The following is a 7,500-nucleotide window of genomic DNA, read 5'->3' as shown; positions in this document are numbered from 1 at the left end:
TGGTAACCATGCATTTTATTCTAAAATGCCAAACAGCACTTAGGCGCACGATCAAAGTGTATTAAAAGTAATTATGCAAGACAAGCCGATTTCTAAATGTAAATGTGTTTGCGTATGGCCCCACTACGACTTTCTCGACAAATATTTGTATTTCTTGTTTTAAAGATTTCCTTGAGAATTCTAAGATGACGAAATTAAAATGAGACCAAGCCATAAATCATGACATTCAGTTTGAATCATTACAAGCAATAAATTTTGAGGGTCTGATCTTTGATACAGCGGGTCTACATACTGCAGCATCAATATCCATAAATGAATGAAGGGGGTAGTTTCTAAAGAAACTGTGCTGTTGCGTCGGTGGAGAAGTAGTATACAAACTTTTGGTTTTATAAACGGAGTTGATAATGTAAATTGGCCACCGTACAGAGATTCTAAAAGCTGACGTTTCGAGCGTTAGCCCTTCGTCAGAGCGAATCGAGGAATTATGGGTTATTTGTAGTTTTTATAGTAGAGTAGGGGCTACGCTATTCGTGGTAGCATGGCAACGTGAAAAATAGAAATACATTAGTTAAATGAAAGGCGTTCGTTAATACCGTGAGGATTAAGGGTGCCGATTTGGAAGATGAATTTTTGTTCCAGATTCTTGCGGCTTTCCGTCGTACCTAGATGTAGTAGGGAAAGGCCGCAGATAGCCATGTGTTTTTTGGAGTGGTTAGGGAGATTAAAATGACGAGCGACTGGCTTAGATGCAGCCTTGTCATTCTTCTCAACATCGCGGAAGTATTCGCGGAATCGGTCGCCTAGTCGTCTACCTGTCTCGCCAATTTATAATTTATTGCATAACGTACAGGTTATGCAATAAATGACATTTGCGGAGGTACATGTGAATCGATCGGTGGTCTTAACAGATCGCTTAGATCCCGATATAATTGACGGAGGTTATAACTTGATCGAGTTCTTCTCTGCTGGATGAAATAGCGCCGATGCAGTCGTCGATGTAGCGGCCGTAGAGTTCAGGTTTGGGGCCGTTATACTGATTAAAAAATTGGTGTTCAATATATCCTACAAAAAGATTGGCATAGCTAGGTCCCATTTTTGTGCCCATCGCTACACTATTAATTTGTTTGTAATAGCTGCCGGTGAATGAAAAACAGTTAAGCGTTAAAACTAGTTCGGCAAGGTGGAGGAGCGTTTCCGAGCTTGGTTCTTTGACAGTGCGTTGATCAAAAAAGTGTTTAAGCGCTACCGACGCTTATTCTGTAGGCATTACGGTTATGATTTCATGTTTTTGCGCACTTTCCAACACAATTTGTCCACGGTTGTAGCAAGATATCGGGATCTAAGCGATCTGTTAAGATCACCGATCGTTTCACATGTACCTCCGCAGATGTCATTTATTGCATAACCTGTACGTTACGCAATAACTTATACATTGGCGAGACAGGTAGACGACTAGGCGACCGATTCCGCTAACACCTCCGCGATGTTGAGAAGAATGACAAGGATGCATCTAAGCCAGTCGCTCGTCATTTTAATCTGCCTAACCACTCCAAAAAACACATGGCTATCTGCGGCCTTTCCCTACATCTAGGTACGACGGAAAGCCACAAGAATCTGGAACAAAAATCATCTTCCAAATCGGCACTCTTCATCCTCACGGTATTAACGAACGCTTTTCATTTAACTAATATATTCCTATTTTTCACGTTGCCATGTTACCACCAATAGCGTAGCTCCTACTCTACTATAAAAACTACACGTAACCCACAATTCCTCGATTCGCTCTGACGAAGGGCTAACGCTCGAAACGTCAGCTTTTAGAATCTCTGTACGGTGGCCAATTTACATCATCAACTCCGTTGATAAAACCAAATTTTCAATATCCATAGTTTACTGTTATGCTAAAGTAAACAGATCGTCCGCCATCTCACTTGTATTAATTCATTGTACTCGCAGAAACACGACGCCTCAATATATTAGTGGCGTTTTTTTATCCTTTACGTGTTTTACGTCGTGTTTGCGCAGTGATTATCTTTCAGTCGCTCTCATTTCACAAGTGCGCCATGAAACCAAAGTCGCATATTCATCCAAAAATAGTTTTGTTCACTTTTATTTAAAGATACTTAATATAAAAAAACTAGCGATAAAGAAAACGATATCAGATCCATTGCAAGACTCCGTCCCTCGGAGACCAAGGATACAATCATTATATATAACACAAATGAAGGATATAATCTTCACGCCATCCACCAAGACACTAGGGAGCTTAATAATAATAATAATAATAATAATAATAATAATAATAATAATAATAATAATAATAATAATAATAATAATAATAATAATAATAATAATAATAATAATAACTTTATTTATATAGCGCTCATATCCATGTATCGCTGTCCATGGCGTTTTACAATTTACAATTTACAGTAATTTCAATAAAAACGATTTAAAAACACTAAATTCTATGGAATATTATTATGCAATAAATATTATTTATTCTAGAAAACGATCTATAAAAATATTCTTATTATTTCAAACAACAATTATTAGGCGATAAAAAACGAAAATGATTAGAAAGAAACAATTAACTAATTAAATTTCTTATTATCAAGAAATAATGTAAAAAGAAACGTTTTGAGTCTGCTTTTAAAACTAGCAACTGAGGAGCAAGAACGAATATTCAAAGGTAACCTATTCCAAAGTCTCGGAGCAGCGAAAGAAAAGGACCGAAAACCATACGTGGTGAGCTTAGCTCTAGGTTCAACAAGACGTTTATTTGTAACAGAGCGAAGAGAGTAGCAAGAGGAACGATAAGAAAGAAGATCAGACAGATAGCAAGGAGCCAGACCATTTAAGGCCTTATAAGTGAGTAGAAACAACTTGAAGTTAACCCTATAGTATACAGGAAGCCAATGAAGATCAATAAACACAGCGGTGATGTGATCAAACTTCCCTGTAAAAGTAACAACACGAGCAGCAGAATTCTGAACGTGCTGTAGCCTGTCAACAAGATATTTAGGGAGCCCATAAAGGAGAGCATTACAGTAATCGAGTCTTACGCAATGCCGACGACGAAGGCTACGAGAGAGTCATGAAACAATAGGTTTTATAGTGAATAAAAATGAAGGCTCTGTACGCCCCGCGCGTGTGTTTCACATTTTGGTGTAGGTTTAGCTACATGTATAATTCCCGAAAAATTGTCTAAAATTCTTTCTGGAATTTCCCAAACAAAAGCTCTAAAATTCTCAAAACTCTCTAAATTCCCGAAAATTCTTATAAATTTCCTTTCCAATAGTGCAAAGTCTGCGATATTTGCTATCAAGCAAAGATCCGAATCCGAAACTACGGTGAGAAACCGCTGCTTAGATGCACTGTAGGACCCCTTTTGGTAAATAACCGCTGATAAGGAATGGATATGAACGGACTGACCTCTCCGCCTCGTGAGTCCACAACATAGCCTAATAGGGACCTTTAGATTCTACGACGAAAACGAGTGCGAGATTTGACTGCCCGTTTTCAGCGAAAATACTTACAAAATTTATAACCCGGACGATTAATCTTACTCTTTGTTAGCAGCATAAGTTGCTCAGTTATTCTTATTGCTGGTACCTGAGCCTTTTCCTGATTGAAAAATGCCAAAACTGCTACTGTGCTGGTGACTTGTTTTGACACGACGACAGTTTTGAAAAACTTCGTACTAAAATGACGACGGTATCACGTTTTTCCCACCAAAATGAAGCGGGTTTGCGCGCGCTCACTGTTGCTCTATTGTCACGAGTACGACTATCATTCAGTCGTAAACTGAGTTCAGGCACGTGACCAATCACTTGATCAAAGACCGCGAAGGGAGTGGAAAGCTCGAGTTAGTAAAGGCTATTTTTTCAACTCCAAGGATATCGTCTTCCTTCATTGTAATAATAGGCTGATTTAGCAAAAGAACGGGAACGTCAGTGGCGACGTCGCGCGCAGCAAAACTACCAATGAGAATTTAGAATAAAGAAGAAAAGAGTGGAGTCTATTTTATTCTGAATTCTCATTGGTGTTTTTTCTGCGCGCGCCGTCGCCACTGACGTTCCCGTTCTGTTGCTAAATCAGCCTAATAATAAAAAAACGATGTTTCGACCGTTCGACGGTCAAATCCACGTTCAACTTGGTGGACAAAAGTTCCACGTTCGCACGGGTAAAACGCAAAGATGTTTACAAACCAGAAATGAAGGACAAACAAAATATGTGAAAATAAATGCACAAATAGCGAACACGACAAAATAAAAGGTATTAAAAGCAGCTAAACAAGCCTCGTTGATCCGAAGGAGTAGCTGCGCTTGTTCAGCTTTAGTCGGAGGAAACGAATGAAGAAAATTACAAAAAATCCATCACGTGTGAGCTAATCCGAGGTTTTCTCGGATTCTCAAATTCCGGATTCCAGGTACCTGTTTTCTGCGTTTGACTCCAAGGATTCGGGATTCAAAAAAAATGTTACTGTTGGCGAAACGTTTGTGAATTCCCGATTCCAAAGCTGTTCCTAATTTCACAATTTAAAAAAATCCCCTGGACTTAATTCGGAACTAGGATTTTGAAACTTTTCCAAAAAAGCTAATCGTCGATATATTTTGATAATGGAGTTCAGGTCGAAGGGAGTTCAACCCATTTCCCCTAAACTTGTAATTCCATTATGGCATAGATAATTTCACTTTAGTATCACCCAACTAGTGGACTAATGGAAATGCTGATTTTGATTGGCTACGCTACTAGAGGACTATTAGTCATAGTCCTCGAGTAGCGAAAAGCGTGACGCTTTCTTTATTTCTTTCTTTCTTTTCGTTTTAAATATATTTTCAACTTGCTTTTGCTAACTTTATTATTGCCTTTTCTGTCCAATTATTTGGGTGATACTAAAACAATTAGACCCTTCGCCCTCAAGGGCCACGGGTCAATAGCCCATTCGGCTTCGCCTTATGGACTATTGACCCGTAGCCCTTGCGGGCTACGGGTCTAATTGTTAACTAGTATTACTTCTAATTCAAAATCTTGACAACATTGGGGCAGCAGGGAGAGCACTCGCTTCCTACCAGTGTGACCCGGGTTCGATTCCCAGACTCGGTGTCATATGTGGGGTGAGTTTGTTGGTTCTCTACTCTGCACCGAGAGGTTTTTGGCCGGGTGCTCTGGTTTCCCCTCTCCTCAAAAACCAAAGTTTTTGATTTGAGTTGATTTCGACTTATAGTGTCCCCAATTAGTTCTCCACTGGGGCTGCTGAGCGCTAAAAGACTAGACACTTAAATAAAGTTCATCACTTATCCCGTGATATGATGAGTACTTCCGTGGACAGGACACTTCAGGTCGCGGTTTAAAATAGTTACATGTCGGAGATCCGCATTTGATCCTATTGAAATGTAAATCTTTGTTGTTATTTCGAAGCAATATATTTTCTGAAGAGTTTTGAATATCGTGCCGACACAGTCAGACCAATATCTTGAAGAGATTATATTTTGATATAAATCCTATATTTAGGTTACCTGTTGAATTTATAGTTACAATGGTATGCGGTAACCCAGTAGCCAGTTGTTGTACGGTCTCGTTTAACTGACTCGCTTCAGTTTGTGAGAACAGAAGAATGAGCAACAGGAGTAAAGATGTCGACTCCAAAACGACAGCAGCTGCTTCAATCCCAGCTAGGACCGCTGTAAGGATCTTCAACTTTGCTTGATGACGATAAGGTAATTCCAACGTTGTCGATAATAATAATCAATTTTTAGTTTCGATTTTTTTCTCTTTTGATTACCTTCTTTCTAACTTATTTTATCTGCTTGTCTATACGTGTAAACAACCTGAATCTTTCAGTGTTAATCCATAGCTTTTGACTCGATTAGTTTCTCCAGTTTTAAGTAGTTACTTTTAATGTATCTTATGCCTCATTCACACCAAACCTTAAACATGTTTTAAACATATTTTGTTAAACACGGTTTCAAAGTGTTTTCTTTTTAAATCATGTTTACTGACTTTTGTCGACTACGAATTTATCACAGGTCAAAGCATGTGTTGAAACAACGTGTGGTTTATAAGTTTGTATGTGCGGGCTGTAATGCCTGTTATGTCGGCGGAACAATCCGGCATTTTTCCACACGCGTGCGTGAGCACTTAGTCAGTGATAGGGCCTCTCACATTTTCAAACACCTACAGAATGCCGAACAATGTCGCGCCCTGTCGTCAGGGAATGTTTCCATATTTTAGATCACGCCTCTACGACTTTTCAACTCAAGATAAAAGAAGCTTTTCATATTCAAAGAGAACAGCCTTCTCTTAATCAACAACTGCATCACGTAAATCTAAACCTATCCTTTTAATTCTCACATTGTCACGTTTTATGTACATTCCGTTGTTACTGGCATAATTAGCACTTTTCCCGACTTATAAATTCAACTTAACGCTTTGTACATTAATCATGCAACTGAAGATGACAGAAGTTTCTGTCGAAACATGTCTTGTAATTTCAAAACCTGAATCTCATGTAAAAGCCAGTCCTACATTTTTCTGTGACTTATTTTGATTTTGTTAAACCCAGTTTAATTAGACATGTCTTGTTGGTGTGAATAGGATATTAGTTCTATATTTCTTCATTTCAAACAGTGTGTTGTTTAATGGTTTCTCTTGTTAATGGTTATCAGAGAAACCCGTGGGGAGTGCCAATGTGCTGGCATGAAGATTTCAATGTAAATAAGTTATTCAGTGCTCCAAAACAGTTTAATGGTAAGAGGAATCTCGACCAGTGACCTTCATCAGTTCTTCGTTTAAGTTGCTAGAAGTTGGTTGGAAAATGTCTAGTCGCGTTTTCTATCATTCCGGCCCATTTTACCTTGCAAGTGTTTGCTAAGTATGTGGACAAATACATAGAAAATTAGAGCGAGTTTCAATTGAGTGTCGTAAAACCAAAACCAAAGTAATTACTTTGGCCAATCAAAAAGGACGGAGACAATCCAGTAAACCAATCAAAACTCGAACTAATTACATGTAGCCGACACAAAGCGCGGGAAAATGTGCACGCGCGAGCCACGATTGGTTTTGGTTTCACTTCTGATTGGTTGGAAAACTTGGCGCGAGAACTTTGAACCAATCACTGAGTGAAGTAATCATGAACCAAAGTAATCATCTAATTATTTTCGACACTCAATTGAAAACCGCTCTAACAACACGATTGGATTGCACAACCTGCTAGCCCAGCTCTACTATTCCTCAACTTTGGAACTGCTAAGTATAAAATATTCGGCGAGAGACATGGCTTTTGAGATTCCATCTTACAACACAACGTGATAGTTTAAAAGGCTGACTGACGGCGGGAATAAAACAGTTTGCGTCAAAGAGGTGCAGTCGAAGTGTTGAACCAGGAGCTACAGACAACAGGAAGTTTAAAGCCTGGGTCCCACTTGTGCGATAAGCCAAAGCACAAGCACAAGCATAAGCATGACAAAATTCGTGACCACTCGTCCCTTATCTGCC

At 39.0% G+C, this 7,500-nt stretch overlaps 1 protein-coding gene across 2 annotated transcripts in view; it reads left to right on the top strand.

The window, feature by feature from the left end:
* Positions 1 to 1,473: 1,473 nt before the first annotated feature.
* LOC137983180 (uncharacterized) overlaps positions 1,474 to 7,500 on the top strand; it is a 31,928-nt gene continuing 25,901 nt past the window's right edge. The window contains exons 1-2 of one of the 2 annotated variants that reach the window (XM_068830354.1): positions 1,474 to 1,659; positions 5,538 to 5,723. The gene's annotated coding sequence lies outside the window, so the exon portion shown is untranslated. The remainder of the gene's footprint in view (positions 1,660 to 5,537; positions 5,724 to 7,500) is intronic. The other variant, XM_068830357.1, reaches the window with a different exon arrangement.

The sequence above is a fragment of the Montipora foliosa genome, chromosome 13, assembly GCF_036669935.1.
Source record: "Montipora foliosa isolate CH-2021 chromosome 13, ASM3666993v2, whole genome shotgun sequence".
In the NCBI taxonomy this organism is placed as follows: domain Eukaryota; kingdom Metazoa; phylum Cnidaria; class Anthozoa; order Scleractinia; family Acroporidae; genus Montipora; species Montipora foliosa.
Note: the sequence above shows the minus strand (reverse complement) of the source record. Positions and strands in the feature narration are given on the sequence as shown.